Source organism: Marmota marmota, unplaced genomic scaffold (assembly GCF_001458135.2).
Source record: "Marmota marmota marmota unplaced genomic scaffold, marMar, whole genome shotgun sequence".
NCBI classification, from domain to species: domain Eukaryota; kingdom Metazoa; phylum Chordata; class Mammalia; order Rodentia; family Sciuridae; genus Marmota; species Marmota marmota.
This window is the reverse complement of record NW_026000229.1, coordinates 47,831,422-47,847,893: the sequence shown is the minus strand read 5'-3', so window position 1 is coordinate 47,847,893 and position 16,472 is coordinate 47,831,422. Positions and strand designations below refer to the sequence as shown.

Below are 16,472 nucleotides of genomic sequence, written 5' to 3'. Positions count from 1 at the left end.
GATATCTGAAATATAAGAGAGAGAGAGAGAGAGAGAGAGAGAGAGAGAGAGAGAGTTAGGGGGAGAAGGGAAGGAAGAAGGAAGAAAGGAAGAGAAGAGGGAGGAAGAAGAGAGTATTCAAGATCCATGGGCTGGGCATAGTGGTACATAGCTGTAATCCCAGAGGGCCAAGAGGCTGAGGCAGGAGGATCACAAGTTCAAAGCCAGCCTCAAAAATTTAGCAAGGCCCTAAGCATCTCAGTGAGACCCTGTCCCTAAATAAAATATAAAAAAGAACTGGGGATGTGGCTCAGTGGTTAGGCCCCTCTGGGTTCATTCTCCAGTACCAAAAAACCCCACCAAAAAAACCCTATGGGACAACATTAAACAAACAAATCTCTGCATTTTAAGAATACCTGAAGGCATCCAACATGGACACCCCAGGAGGTCACTCTCCCTGGGCTCTGTTTAAGTGGCACAGAAGAGAACAGGGTTCTGTCCCATGATGTACAGTCCCTTTCACAGTGGTGGAGATGAAAATGGGCTTTGTGTCTGCACTTGCTTATTCCTACAACTGCTCAGTCCTGTGAACAATGATTGAGATAACAAACCACGGAGTGAATGTCTAGTATGCTGAGATTTTTAATTAGATTAAGATATTCAAGAATCTAATTTTTTAAAATTTTCATTCAGAAAAATAAAATAATACCTGAAGACAAGGAAAACAAAGTTAGGTACAGTAAACCTAGTCAATAATATAAGAGCAGAAAGATTCCCCAATCTTGGAAAAGATATGGATAGCAATGAACAGGAGGCTTATAAGACCAGTAAAGAACTTCACCACAGCATATTATAGTCAAACAATAAAAATGAACAAGACATGGCTGGGATATAGCTCAGTGGTAGAGAACTTGCCTAGTATGCATTAGGCCCTGAGTTCAATTCCCAGTACCAGGGTGAAAGAAATAAAAGTATAAGACAAAGAACAAATTCTAAAATCTTCAAGAGAAAAGTGCCCTTATCATTTGTTTAACAATTCGAGTTAGCCAACCCTCAAGTGTGGTATCTCGTTTAATGGAATCTTAAAAAAAAAAAAGTGTTATTAGACATATCTTTTCCAAAATTGAAGGCGCTTTCTATCCTACCCCAAAGCTTTTTGGCTACTGGATTATTTTGGTTAGAGATTACCTCAAATAACAATAATAATTCCAAGCAGGGAAAATGATCCCTAAAATGTAAATAAAGGAAACATGAGCTAATCTGGCAAGGCATCCAATACTAAGGTTAAAATATGTTTTTGCTTAGTATTTGATTTTTTTCAAGCATCATGTTAATGGGAAGGCCACACAGTCTACCTGAAGGCAGCCGAAATTAATCAAACCTTGAGGCTCTGAATGTTGAACAACATAAAAAACACCAAATAGATGCTGAATGAAAGATAATGGAAAGTGGAAACCCCAGCTTGCCAAAGATAACATGAGATAGCTTCTCTCCTTAGCTTCTTAAAAACAGTCCTGTGATCTGTTAAAGAGAAAAGCATGAGCAAGAGCGATTTCTGATATCGTGTACTCTAGCGTCACAAGTCTAGTCTTGCAACAGAGCAAAGACCACAAAGAGAGACGTGCTTAGCTCTATCAGAAAAGAGGAAACCCTTCTAAGGGAACAAAGGAAGGGTTTATAGCTTCAGTGGCCGAAGCTTCTTATGAGACTAACATCCAGCAATGATTAAATCCCCCTGGTCAAGTGGATGATTAGTGTGAGGCATTAATGACAAGTAAGTTTTGAGTGTGATCCAGGAACATCTATCCCTTCATGAGCAAAAGGGGCTTTAGGGACAACCAAATTTTAAAACTACTTTTTTCTACAATTAGTATATATGACTATGGTCAGAAACAGAAGCTTTCAGGATAAAACAAAACAAACATCATCCTTTAGTAATTTAAAAGATATCTCAATTCTTCAAAGATACAGATGGGATTATTAAAATATCCTGAATTCACCAGAGCATACATATCCCAACATCAATGAATTAATCTATTGAATATATGCTATTTTTAATTTTTTTTTGTCATTAATGAAGACAAGATGAACAGCATGTCTTTATTTTATTTATTTATTTTGTGGTGCTAGGGACCAAACACAGTGCCTCACACATGCTAGGCAAGTGCTCTGCATGGAGCTACAGCCCCAGCCCAATATATGCTATTTAAATAAGTACAATCAACTCAAATCAGAAACATAAGGAGACGGAAAGAATTGTATATGTGCATGAAATAGAGGTAGAGGCAACTGTCACAGAAAGAAGATCCTTTAGCTAGAGATTTTTCAGCATTTTTTTTTCCTTTAAAAGATGCACCAGACATACAACACCTAAAAGCAATGTCATGCTGGGCATGCTGACACACACCTGTAATGCCAAGCAACCTGGGAGGCTGAGGCAGGAGGATGTATCAACAACTTAGCAAGACCCTGTCTCAAAATAAAAAATAAAAGAGATCAGGGATGTGGCTCAGCATTGAAGCACTTCTGGAATTAATCCCCAGTGAGGGGGCGGGGAGGGGTGGTGCCTAAAAGCAGAGTAGACTAAAAATAGACCTGAAAGGGTCACATCTCTGGATTATTCATCCTCACTCAGTTCCGGGGCCTCTCCCTGACACAGCTATAAAGTAGGCAAAATTTATCTTTAGACTCTCCTACTTACTTCTCCTCTGAGTCTTGGTCCATCTGAGGTGCTCAGTGCCTCAGGCTGTCCAGATATCACCACACCCAGGCCTTCCCTCCTTGGAATGTGGCCTGGACACTAAAGCAAGTTTCTTTCTCTGTATTTATTTTTCCCCAACCACTAATAGAGTTAAAGTTAAAGGGAGACTGCGGCAGGAGGATCATTTGAGTCAATGAGTTTGAAACCAACCTGGGCAACAAAGGAAGATTCCACTTCAAAAAAAAAAAAAAGTCAAAGTTAAAATCTTCTTCTCAGCTAATCACCTGGGAGGAAAGTAATGTTGCAAAGGAATTCATACTGGCATGTAGGTAACAAATATATTCTAAATCCCTAGCATTCTAAAGTTTTGTTAAACTAAAGGAATATGAGCCTTGGAAGGAATGTTAAGACTGTAGGGTATGCAACAAGGAACATCTGGGGAGATCCGAGTTTCCTCAAATCATGTGTATTAGTCAGTTGGCTATTACTATAATGAAATACCTGAGGCTTGGTAACTTTATAAAGAAAAGAGGTTTATGTAGCTCATAATTCTGCAGGTTCAAGGGCTTGGTACCAGCATCAGCTCAATTCTGGTGACCTCATGGTGGGTGGTATCACAATGGTGGGGGTATGTTGTGAGATGGGAGAACACATGGCCACAGAGAGAGCCAAAGAGGCTGGTACAGGACTATACTTGTTCATTTATAACAACCATCTCTCAATAAGTAACTCAGAGGGCTGGGGTTGTAGCTCAGTGGTAGAGCACTTATCTAGCATGTGTGAGGCACAGGGTTCAATTCTTAGTACCATATATAAATAAATAAAATAAAGGTCTATCAACAACTAAAAAAAAACTATAAGGAGGAGGAGGAGGAGGAGAAGAAGAAGAAGGAGGAGGAGGAGNCAACTTAGCAAGACCCTGTCTCAAAATAAAAAATAAAAGAGATCAGGGATGTGGCTCAGCATTGAAGCACTTCTGGAATTAATCCCCAGTGAGGGGGCGGGGAGGGGTGGTGCCTAAAAGCAGAGTAGACTAAAAATAGACCTGAAAGGGTCACATCTCTGGATTATTCATCCTCACTCAGTTCCGGGGCCTCTCCCTGACACAGCTATAAAGTAGGCAAAATTTATCTTTAGACTCTCCTACTTACTTCTCCTCTGAGTCTTGGTCCATCTGAGGTGCTCAGTGCCTCAGGCTGTCCAGATATCACCACACCCAGGCCTTCCCTCCTTGGAATGTGGCCTGGACACTAAAGCAAGTTTCTTTCTCTGTATTTATTTTTCCCCAACCACTAATAGAGTTAAAGTTAAAGGGAGACTGCGGCAGGAGGATCATTTGAGTCAATGAGTTTGAAACCAACCTGGGCAACAAAGGAAGATTCCACTTCAAAAAAAAAAAAAAAGACACAAATCAAAACTTTTTATAACAGAGGTCCCTTTCATGTAACAGGGACCAACTTTATGTTTTAAATGTAAACCTTGCTGCTACACCACCGGCAGCTTATTTTAAAATTGACTTTTTTTTCTTTCCTTTTCTCACCCTTCCCTAACTGTGCAAAAAACAAGATTAACATTCTTTGTCCTAAGCCGAGTTATCCGTCTTTCTACTTACTGCCCACCTGAACAAGGAAACTCTAGACCTAGAAAGGGGAAAACAGCTCTTTTAAGGATAAAGTTGAACATTAATTATATCTACTATGGAAAAATAGCCCTGGTGTTCACCTTTTTAAAGTCTTCTGGTCTCCCTAGCAGTCAGATGGCAGCCTCTGTGACATGAATACATTCCTTCTCTTACTAGCAAAGCAATCGCTTTTTCCCTTTTTCTCAAAGTCTTGGCCTTTTTTGGATAGGCATCAGGGACAAGGACTGAGCTTTCAGTATCAAAAGCACACTGGGATAAGATTCATACTTATTTGGATGGCTAATATCAGAAAAAAAGAAAAAGAAAATTAGTGTTGGCAAAGATGCAGAAAAATTGGCACTGCTGGTGGCAATGTAAAATGGTGTGGCCACTATGAAAAATAATATGGCATTTCCTCAAAAAAATTCAAGCTTCAACACAGACCAAATGATCCAGCAATTCCACTTATAGGTATATTCCCCAAAGAACTGAAAGCAGGGACTGAAGCAGATATTCATACATTTGTGTTCACAGCAGTGTTAAGAACAACATTAAAAGGCAGAAGCTACCCGAGTGTCTAGTGTCAGATGGATGGAAAACAAAATGTGGCATATACAGACAATGTAAGGATTTCTTTCATGTTTAAGGTTTTATAACATAACATATGCCACAACAAGACATTATGCCAAGTTAAATAATCCAGTCACAAAAGAACAAACATTGTATGATCCCACTTGTATGAGGTACCTATAGTAGTCAAATTCAGAGAGACCTAAAGTAGAATAAGGGATCAGATATGGTAGCACAAGCTTGTGATCCTAGTAACTTGAGAGGCTGAGGCAGGAGGAGCTCAAGGTGGATCTCTCAGCCTGAGCAATTTAGGGAGATCCTGTCTCAGAATGTTTTAAAAAAATTTTTAAAGGACTGGGAATATAATCCAGTGGTAAAGTGCTCCTGAGTTCAATCCCTAATACCAGTGGGGGAGTGGGGAGAGAATAGTGGCTGCCAAGGCCTGGAGGAGGAAAAAAATGGTGGGTTGGTATTTAACAAGTACAAAGTTTCAGTTTGGATGATGGAAAAGTTCTAGAGATAGTAGTAAATATTAATGTACTTAAAGGGTGAAACAGTAAATTATTTATTTAATTATTTTTTATTTATTCATGTACTTATGTATTGGAGATTGAAGCCAGGGAACTTTTATCACTGAGATATATCGCCAGTCTTTATTTATTTATTTATTTACTTATTGAGACAGAATTTTAAGTTGTTGAGGGTCCCACTAAGTTTCTGAGGCTGGTCTCAAACTTGTGATCCTCCTGCCTCAGCCTCCCAAGTTCCTGAGATACAGGGATGCGACACCACACCCAGTATATGTTATGTATATTTTCACACACACATGCACACATATACACACACACAAAAAAAAAAAAAAAAAAAAAAAAAACACCTGCATAAGCATTTGAGATGATTACCTTATTTACATGGTCAAATTTATGATCCATTTTTCAAATTTTTAAATAAATACAACCAATAAAAGGTGATTTTCTTCTTCCATTTTAACTTTAGAACATGAACAATACAGACTTCCACGTCTTCCTGGATTCAGTTTAACATGAAATTGTTTGGCTGGACTGGATGTGAATGGATACCAAGGGTAGAAGGCCTGGAAGCTCTGGCTGGCCCCTGAGAATAATCCCAGAATTTGCCACTACCTTTCAGAGGAAAAGTCATAGCCCTTGCAGGGTGGACCTGTGTGCATCGCTTCCAAGCACAAGTCTGAGAAAGGCTTTCTCCCCTCTCGGAATAACTGTACCCGAGTCTTCACCTCCCTCTCTGCAGAGGCACCCTATTCAGAGTCCGTGATCGGCACTCTCTCCTTGACCAAACCTGAGTTACTCTCCCAGAGACCTCTGTTCAGCCGCTCCCTTGGCTCCAGTCCTTGCTGGGCCTGTATGACGTCAGTCTTAGTAAGAATCCTAGTACATGAGTTTAGGAAGAATCTCCACACCCTTAGTGTCTCAATAATTTCCTACTGACCCCCCTCACCCTTCTCCTTGGTTCTAAATCCTCAGCTGTCTTTGTTGTATTCAGTGTTGAGCCCAGTCTCTCCCGTTACAATGCTCTTACTGCAACAGTCTCCCAGTTTTCCTTATTTTAACAAGTGCCAGATTAATTTTGTCTTAAAGAACATTTCAGCAAGAACTTTGGAAGTTTTAAAAATTTTAGCATTTCAAAAGCAACAGTCCCAAGAGGAGGTCATAGTTGCTGACACAGTAAACCAGTAATTTATCCATTCATCCGACTAGGTTCTGGTGAATGAAGTCTGCAGGATTTGCCCATATGAGCTCATAGCATCTTAACCTTCTAAAAGCTAGAAAATTTAATGATCACAACTGAGCTCTCTTGAGAGAGTGGAAGGGAAATTACAATGATTTAAATTAAAGCAATGTCAGGGTTAGGGATGTATCTCAGTGGCAGAGCATTTGCCTAGCTTGTGTGAGGCTCTGGCTTCAATTTCTAGATAGCAATGTCTAATACTTGAAATGCTACTGCAGCCAACCCAAACCCTAGACTGATTTTCTATCTCCGCCAGCCTACTCCATCCAACCTAACACATATTCACCTCCCCCATACACACACATCTGGTGCTCTTGTGAGATATAACAGACATCAATTATCCTCGCTTCCCTCCAAAACTGGACACTTAGATACATGTCCCTGTTTCACAGGGCCAAGACATCAGGCAGAGTCGACAGTCCTCTCTGAGATATCAGAGGAGGCTGCTGACACTGTGGGAGACACAGGATGCTGGTGCAATGCTCGGCAGAGAAAATGCCAGGGCACTGAAGTGTATCTGCATGACTCATTGGAGGATTTTCTTTAGGAGGAAGTGCGAAGCAGCCTCTCTAAATTCCATTCGGGTAAGTTAAGGGGTGGAAAGCCACTTGCAGAAGCAGGAAGGAAAAGGCCAGGGCTTATCCCTGAGTACATGACTACTTTCTACATTCAGTACAGACTCATTCAAAAGGAAACAATTTATTCCCTTCAAACAACAAGAAGTACAGTATGTCTTTGTCCTCTGTCAAGTTGTTCCAGGAAAGTATTGATGGTGCTCACTAACAGCAACTAACCACCTGTCATTCAAATCACTCCTGTTTCAGTTTGGATAATGTGGGAACATTCAGAGGTAAATGATTGTGTGAGCTGCAACCTAATCAGTCCATTCTAGTTTGAATGGACTGTCGGGGTGGTTACTGTAGGCAGGTGTTGTGTGGCTGGAGGAGGTGGGTCACTGCGGAGGCACTGTGATGTCCCTTCTCTCTTCCTGGCTCTTCCTGACCCTGCCATAGCTGAGCAGCTTCTCCCAGATGGGCTGCCTCACTCAAGCCCAGAGCAATGGAGTTGGCCATCTATGGACTGAGACCTCTGACTCTATGAACCCCAAAGAAACTATTCCTCCTCTAGGATGTTTTTGTTGGGTATTTGGCTCACAGCAACACCAAAATTTACTAAAACCATCTCTAACTTCGGTATGATATGTAACGAAAAATGGTTGCAAACGTGTCTGCAGATGGGCATCTCCTCAGAGGAACTTCAAGCTTCGAATCAGCAGACCTCCCTCTGGCCCTGGGCTATTTGGGTTGCCAGAGCAAGGAGTTGACCGGATGAGGTAACTGGGCCATTTGTCTTCAAAAATTATTACTAACTTCATGATTTTGGTTATAGACCCCACAATTAGTTTGTTTCTAAAAGAGAATGTTATTTAGTTTTTTTTAAACTGAATTATTTTATTTAAGTCATCAGGTTTCCTAAGTAACACAAACTTCCTTTTTCACAAATGTAACATCAGCTATCTGGGGATTTCTGATGGGTCATTAGCTAATTACCAATTATAATCTCCCCCATCCTATTCTAATTCAATCTCCATTCTGTTTAAAAAAAAAAAAAGTTGCTTTCATAAATCACAAGAAAATCATTTAAATAAATTCTCTATTTTAAAAACATGCCTAATTCAGAAGTCTCCTTAATTGTGTTTTTTTTTCTGCTTTGTTATCTAAAACATTTTTCCTAAATGATATGAATCTTCCCTATACTCATCTGTAGCAAAAACCAAGCCATCACATGAATCAGCCAAAATGAAGATGTTATATGATATACTACATGACTTCCATTTTTGGTCCAAAAGGTTTTATGACAGTGATTTTAACCAGACCATATGACAGGGCAGAAAAATATATTTCAAAATGAAGAGTCTTTTCCTTAGTTATGTGTATGACATCATGTGATTCTTGTTGCCAATTAACTCTTCAATGTTATCTGTCTTTCTGCATCTAATGGGTTTTCCCCATCAATTACTGTTCTCAGATGAATAATAATTTAATCAAATGTTCCCCTCAGTTAAAAAAAAAAAAGGCCAGAGCTTGACATGGGTGAAATCTAGCCTAATTAAATTAGCTTTTTTATAAAATACATTAAAGAAAGCTTAAGAGAAAATATTTTGGAAAAGCCTGTTCCCAGTGACTTCAATGTCTTCTCATTATTTTTTTTTTAATTCATGCTATTAGTTTTCTCTCATGTTATGAATTAGATGAAAAACATAAGTCTGGTTCTAATTCCCAAATCCAGCTCTAATTCATAATAAGCTCTTAGTCACAGAACTTCAGATGAAAAGTCTGCCTTGCCCACTGACTGTGCCCAAGGCAAAGAGGAAACCCTAGACAACCAGGACCAGGCCACCAAGCTTTTTTAGTCAGCAGCATTAGGGTAAGCACTTCATATCCAAGGTTCTAAGCCATCCTAATGTCGTCTTAGTAGGAAAATTACAACTCATGCTGGTTTATCTCTAACTCCTGAGTCTTGTGAAAACTTTTACTGAATAATTTCCCTGGAAATCTTGGATCAAAATTGATGGCACCTATGTCATAAGACAAAGAAAGACTATGAAAATGGAGGTCAACTTAATCTGATATTAAAGGAATAAAAATGCTTTAAAAGGAAAATTAAGGGCTGGGATTGTGGCTCAGAGGTAGAGCGCTCACCTAGCATGCATAAGGCACTGGGTTCGATCCTCGGCACCATATAAAAATAAAATAAAGGTATGTGTCCACCTATAACTAAAAAATAAATATAAAAAAAGAAAATTAATATTTCTAATAACTAACAGATTCAATTGGAATGTGGATTACAGATGTATTATATCAATGTTAAATTTACTTTCATTTTTCGTTATAATGGATTAGTAAGAGAACATACCTATTCTTAAGAAGTACACACTGTAGCATTTGGGGGTGAAGAGTCATGGTGTATGCCACTGACCTTCAAATGGCTCAAAATGAATATTTTTTTTTCTTTTTCCTGAGCTGGGGATCAAACCCAGGGCATTGTGCTTTTGAGCTGTACCCCCAGCCCCTTAAAAAAAGAAGTGTTCATCTGTGTCTATAAAGAGAACAAGTGTGTGCACAATAGTAAAATAGAAAACTATGTAAAACTGGGTAGATGTTCTAAGCATTTTCTTGGTACTATTCTTATTCTTGCAACTTTTCTGTAAGAGTGAAATTATTTCCAAATAAAAAGCTAAAATCAGTGACACCTGAGTTTGGTTTGGTTTGGCCATATGGTAATTGGCTAAGTTCTTTAAAACTCCTTCAAGACCTATCACTTTTGCAAATTGCAACTAGATGATAGTTTCCTCAAAGGTTACTGTAAAAATGATATAGCCCAGTAAAATCTCTTATAATCATAGCTGTCCTTTACTATAGATTTTCCAAATTTATATTAGCCAGGATAATCCGAGAAGCCAAACCAAAGGAATATACATAAACACACACACACACACACACACACATACACACAGATTGATTTTAAGGTGCTGACTCACATGGTGGGGGTGGGGGTAGCCAGTCTGAAATCTGAAGGGCAGCGGCAGGCTGGGAATTCAGGGAAGAGTTGATGTTGAAGTCTGGAGTCGGAATTCTACAGGACAGCACCTGAAAACTCAGGTAGGTTTTCTATGGTTAGTCTTGAGCGGAATTCCTTCTACTTTCGGGAACCTGTCTTTGTTCTCAGGGCTTTCAACTAATCGGATGAGGCCCACCCCTATCTTGGAGCACAATCGGGTTTACTCCATGTCTATTGACATAATGTTAATCACATCTAAAAAAAAACGACCTCAAAACAATTTGACTGGGGTTTCACCAAACAACTGGATACCACAGCTTAGTCAATTTGACACAGAAAATTACCCATTGCAGTGCCAGAAACAGGGTGCTCAGGGATCAGAGCTGTTAATGCCTCTGTGGGCAAATGGAGTTAAACCTAAGGTGTGGGCTGCCTTCAAGCAAATTAAACTCCAGGACCAATAGCAGTGACCCACGTGCTATATAATCCCTAGACTAGCGCATTCTGATGGAGAAAACCTGTTATGGGGTGTCCTCACGCATTGCAAAAGTTCTTCAATTAATCCTACTCATACACTCACAAAAAGAAAGAAAGAAAAGAAAATTAAACTCCAGTTGACATGTTGGTGTTGGCACACTGCTGTAATATCAGTCACTTGGGAGGCTGAGGCAGGAGGATCACAAGTTCCAGGTAAGTCCGGGCAATTTAGTGACACCCTGTATCAAAATAAAATTTACAAAAAGAAAACCAGAAAGGCTAGGGACGTAGCTTAGTGGTAGAGCACTTGCCTAGCATGTACAAGGCCCTGGTTCTTGCCACAGAAACACAGGGGAAAAAAAGAAAGAAAAGTAAAATCCAGAGATGAGCCTGTGCTAAGCACCTGTGAAATAACTATAGAACAATTTGAAGTGACAGAATGAAAGTCTCACTCCACAGTGCTGAGCTCAGGGGTTCAGGGCAGGTGAGGAGGCCTGGCAAGGGCTGGGACAAAGCAAGTGGGGTTGAAGGATGAGGTTTCCTTTGGGGGATGGGGGTGGAGGTTCTTCCAGATGAACTCAATTAACCCTTTTATCTTCCTTTTTAAAAACTTCCTGGGAGTATTAAAACAAAGAAACATAACCACCTTTCAGTACGCAGCATTATGTTAGAGGGTTTTATGCCCTACCACATGAGCATCCTTGGCTAATTAACCCAGATTTATAATGGAGCTTTCATCCTGTGAAGGCTACAGAATTGAAAGCTTGGTTTACAGTTTTCTAATGGTCTTAATTATTTAAATATGTGGGAAACTTTTTGCCTTTAACATGAATGCTGCATAATTCAATTTTCTAACTCAGTATTTTTTACTCAGTAAAAGTTTTCAGACCTTTGAAACTTTATTACAGACCTATTGTTTTATGACTTTGTTGTGGTTTTCTTAATTGACAACTCAAGCATAATTTTAAAAGAATCTAATCACTAGATCTAATTACAAAAAAAAAGTGAAGTACTGACATTATTTCATTCTACTTAAATACAACTTTTAAAAATAATGACTCCCAGATGGACAGGAAGTTGCCATTAGATCAACTAGAGTCAAAAGCAGTTTGTCATTAAAGAAACCCCTTTTAAAGCTAGTTTAATTCATCTTAATTTTCCAAACTGCATCTTTAAACTCAATCTTAAAATATTAGGAAATACTTTGGAATTTTAGGCCTTACAGTACTTTTTGTTGTTGTTAATACTAATAGCTCTTCCATAAGAGAAATAAAAATTTGTGTCTCTAATAAACATGAAAAGACAGTAAAATCTAGAGCAACTTAGAGTCAGGGAGATTCATTGAGAAGTCTTATTACTTTTACTTGTACAAATAGAGCAAAAATTTTTGCTGCCCAGTGCCCTGTCCATATTATTAAGTATTTGTTCATTCAACAATCATTCATTATGTGCATGGTAGGTGCTAAACTTTAAATAAATGTTTGTTGGACTGAAATTAGTTAAGCAAATTGGCTAAACCAGGTGAAAACATGAAGTTTCTCAGGGAGGCTTTTGGTGCAGCCTCAGAAGGCAAGGGGGGAGGGTCTCTACTGGGTTTCTTTCAAGTAACAGCCCTAGAGGTGACTATAGCCAAGTTTCATTGACTCAGAAAGTGGCATCTTTATGCCTGGCATCTTTAATCCAAGGCTTTACACCTGTAAAAGCTTGGGAGACTGACACAGGAGGATCGCGAGATCAAAGCCAGCTTCAGCAACTTAGCGAGGCACTTAGCAGCTCAGCGAGACGCTATCTGTAAATAAAATATAAAAAGGCTGAGGATATTGCTCAGTGGTTAAGCACCCCTGGGTTCAATCCTTAAAAAAAAAAAAAGAGAGAGAAAGTGGCATCTCTCAGAGACTGGGACTGCATTTGACACTTCAATAACGTTCTCCTTGTAACTGTCTTTCCCCTCTGCTTTTCTGCAATTTTCCCTTAGTCTCACTTCTCTGGCTTTTCTCTCTCTGCTCACCTCAAGTCATGGTTAGGATTTCCCCAGCCTCCTTCTTGAGACCACTCTTCCTCTCAAGGTACACACATGACCTCACCATCCACTAAAGACTGGCAGATGACTCCAAAAAATCCACATCTCAGCTGAGACCTCTCCTGGGCATGCTGGTCCAGAGGAGCTGGGATCCCATTCTTAGGGATCCACTGAGTATCTCAGAGACACCTCAGACACACTGCATCCAAAGCAGAACTCCCCACACTGCCCTCCTCCCACCAGTTGCTATACCACCCTGACACACACAGTGACAACTGTGATCAACCCAGTTCTGGAAGTCTCCCCCATTGAGTCTCCCATCTCTCCCACAGCTCAACACCACAAATATCTAGGCAGTTGCCACGGAGTCCTTAAAGTCTACTCTGTAAACATTTCTGGAACCCAACTAATCCTTTCCATCCTAGGCCTTAGTTCAGGATCTCGCCATTTCCTGTCAAGATCACACCCATCACATGATGCTGCTCTTCTAATTCCAGTTGCAGCTCCTTTGAATCAAGTCTCAACACCAGGGATCTTTATAGAGTGCATTTGCTTTCACTGGTGCCCTATCACTGTGGGATTAAGCTCTAACAAAAAGATGCTGTGTGTGGACATGTGTGTGTCTGTGTAGATGTGTAATATACATATTGATCTCCAGAGAAAGGCCCCAATTCTTTTTCAAGGCAGGATATTATAGAATTTAGATGTACAGACTCTGGAGTTTGAATGTTTGGGTTCACATTTCAATTTTATAATTTATGAATTATGCGACCTTGGAAGAGTTACTTAACATGGCAATGCCTCATTGTCTGTATTGGTTATCTAGTGCTGCATAATATATTGCCTCAAAATTTAGTAGCTTAAAATAACTAACACTTACTATTTCTGAGATTTTTTTGAGTCAGAAATTTGGGAGCAGCATAGGCAGGTAGTTGTGGTTCAGGATCTCTCCTGAGGTTGAAGCCAAGGGTGAGGCTGGTGTCATTTGTAGGCTTCACTGGGGTTAGATGTTTTTCTTCCCAAGATGGCTGCCTCACAGGGCAGGTGACAGGATGCTTCAGTTTCTCAATGGCTCAGGACAGGAGGGCTTAATTCATCATCACATGGGCCTTTCCATAATGTTGCCTAAGGACATAGCAACTGACATCCTCTTCCGGAGCAAATGATCCAAGAGAGAATACAAGAAAGGGACTTAAAACCTTTTATGACCTAGTTTCAGAAGTCACAACTTGTCATTTCTGTCATATTTTTTTAAGGTCGAAGCAAGCCATTAAGTATAGCCCACACTCAAGGAGAGAAGAATTAGGGTCTATTTCTTAAAGAGAAGAGAACTAGAGAATTTGTGGACATATTTTAATGGCACCACAATGTCTTCTTCTATAGAATGGAGATAAAAATAGTTAATTACTTCACAGAGTTAAATAAGGATGAAATGAGCTGATATATGTTAAGCATTTAGACTGGTGCATGACACATGGTTAGAATTCAATAAGTACTAGCTACTGCTACCATTTCCCAATTAATAACCTACCATACTCCTATCAACTCCCCTTACAAATCCTATCTCCAAGCCTTTCTACACTACTTGCCTTCCCTAAGTTATGCAAACACCTTTGTGCTCTACCTTCCTAGATGTCACTCTTACCCCATGTTTTTCCTGTAACTCTTAGATGTTTTTCCTCTAACTCCTTCTCTAAGGAGTTTCCCAGAACCTTTCAGGCTGGGCTAAGTGCCCTACAGAGAGCATCTATGGCTCCCTCAAGTCAACCATCAACCACACATACCTTTCTCTTCTTCAGGCAAGTAGGTCTTCCTGAGTAGGTCTTCCCCGATGTTCCCAGGCAGAATCAAGAGCTCTTTCCCATGGGATCTCTCAGAAGCTCAAGCATATCTCTGTTCATATATCATTACATTGTATTGTGTCTGTCTCTCACTAAAATGGAGAGAGACTGCCTTATTCAACTTCAAATCTTCAAGTTCAAGCATAATTCCCACAGGACAGTTTGTATAACAACAGATAATTTGTTGAACAAATGGAAAAGGAATGAAAACTTCAGAGAACACTTATAAAATACAGGAGGAAGAGAAATTACAGAAAAATCAACAAGAAAAATCAAGTAAATTGTAATTATCCCTAGGTAAATGCTGGTCAAACAATGTTATAGTATAGTATCCTATCAAGGATGCTCAGAATTCTGTTTTCTCAGAATCTACTTCTTTTTCCATCACTAATTAAAATAAGCTAAGTTCAAAGTGGTAAATAAGTTTGTAACATCATTAGGTTTATGAACTATGAGTAACTTTAAGAACTTTGAGAGAAAATAAAGTCCATTCATTGTTTACAGCTTACTAGTCCAAGGAATAGAAATTTTCTTATATGTTTAATACATTTTCACTATCTCTTGCTTAAAAGTTGAATTATTCCACTATTAACACCTTTAAATGTAGTTACTAAAAGCAAAGCACCCAGAGATAAATGTAGAAGTTTGCTTATAAACACACTGATGGCCAAAAATGGAATATAACTCAGGACAAATAAATCACTTTTAAAATAAGCACAAAGTAAATCTTAACATAAAATCTATTTTTCAGCAGCAACTTAGACATGTGGCTCACTAACTGAGTCATAATGTGACTGATCATTCAAGCATGGTACACTTGATAACACTGGAATGAACAGAGATGTGAAATGTGAAGATACTCATGATGGTTCATGATGTTAAAAAGAGATTCCCTTGGCTATTCTCAGAAGAAATATGTGGTGAGCTGGGTATGTTGGCGCATGCCTGTAAACCCAGTGACTCGGGAGGCTGAGGTAGGAAGATCGCAAGTTCGAAGGCAGCCTCAGTAACTAAGCAAGGCCCTAAGCAACTTAGTGAGACCTTGTCTCAAATAAAAAAAAAAAAATGGCTGGGGATGTTGCTCCATGGTTAAGCACCTCTGGGTGAAATTTGTTCCATAAAGTCTCATAGTAGTCTCACCAAAGCTTTTGTTTGAATTTGACCCACTCTATATTGTTTCTGTTCTCAGGATGAATTTCTTTCCACTTACTAAAAGATGTCTCTGTAAAGATTTCGTAATAGTTTTAAAGAGACAAAGTTAAACCCAGTTACACTGACTAATAGGCAGGGGGAAAGGAGGAAGGTATTTTTTGGGAAAGCACCCTGTCTGGTATCCCCCAAACATACCTTGTAGGTAGCTACCCATGCATTCTACCGACTTTAAAGCAGGTCGTGGATGGGGACTATTAGGGAGATCTGAAATTTTAACACTAGATTTTCTGCTGTTATTTTCCTGTGCAAAACAGAGGAGCATTAGTGCATGTGGCCAGTGTCCCTTCTAGATGTATTTATAGCTATGGCAGATGCAGGATTTTTAGGGGTTTGGTAGCAGCTTCTATGTCCTCAGCTCTAAAATTTAAGCAGTGCTTTCTCTGAGTAACTAAGTGTATCATTCTTTTTAGACTGCTGTAATAAAACATCACAAACTGGTGGCATTACTCCTCACAGTGCTGGAGAGTGAGAATTCCAAGATCAAAGTGGTAGCAGATTTGGTGTCTGATAAAGGCCTTCCTTGTTCATAGATGGCACCTCCTGAATTCTGTGCATCCCTTTTACAAGGGTACTAATTCCATTCCCTTTAGCCTCATAATCTAATCACCTCCCAAAGTCCCACCCATAATACCTTAGCTTGGGAATTAGGGTTTCAGCACATGAACTTTGGAGGGGACATGAATATTCAGGCTGCATCACTAAGAAAATGGAAGCAAACGATGG

At 39.5% G+C, this 16,472-nt stretch overlaps 1 non-coding gene across 1 annotated transcript; it reads left to right on the top strand.

Moving 5' to 3' along the window:
• Nucleotides 1-405: 405 nt before the first annotated feature.
• On the top strand, nucleotides 406-606 carry LOC125613480. Its single transcript, XR_007344042.1, has one exon. It is a non-coding gene; the product is annotated as a small nucleolar RNA SNORA73 family (small nucleolar RNA).
• The last annotated feature ends 15,866 nt before the right edge of the window (nucleotides 607-16,472 follow it).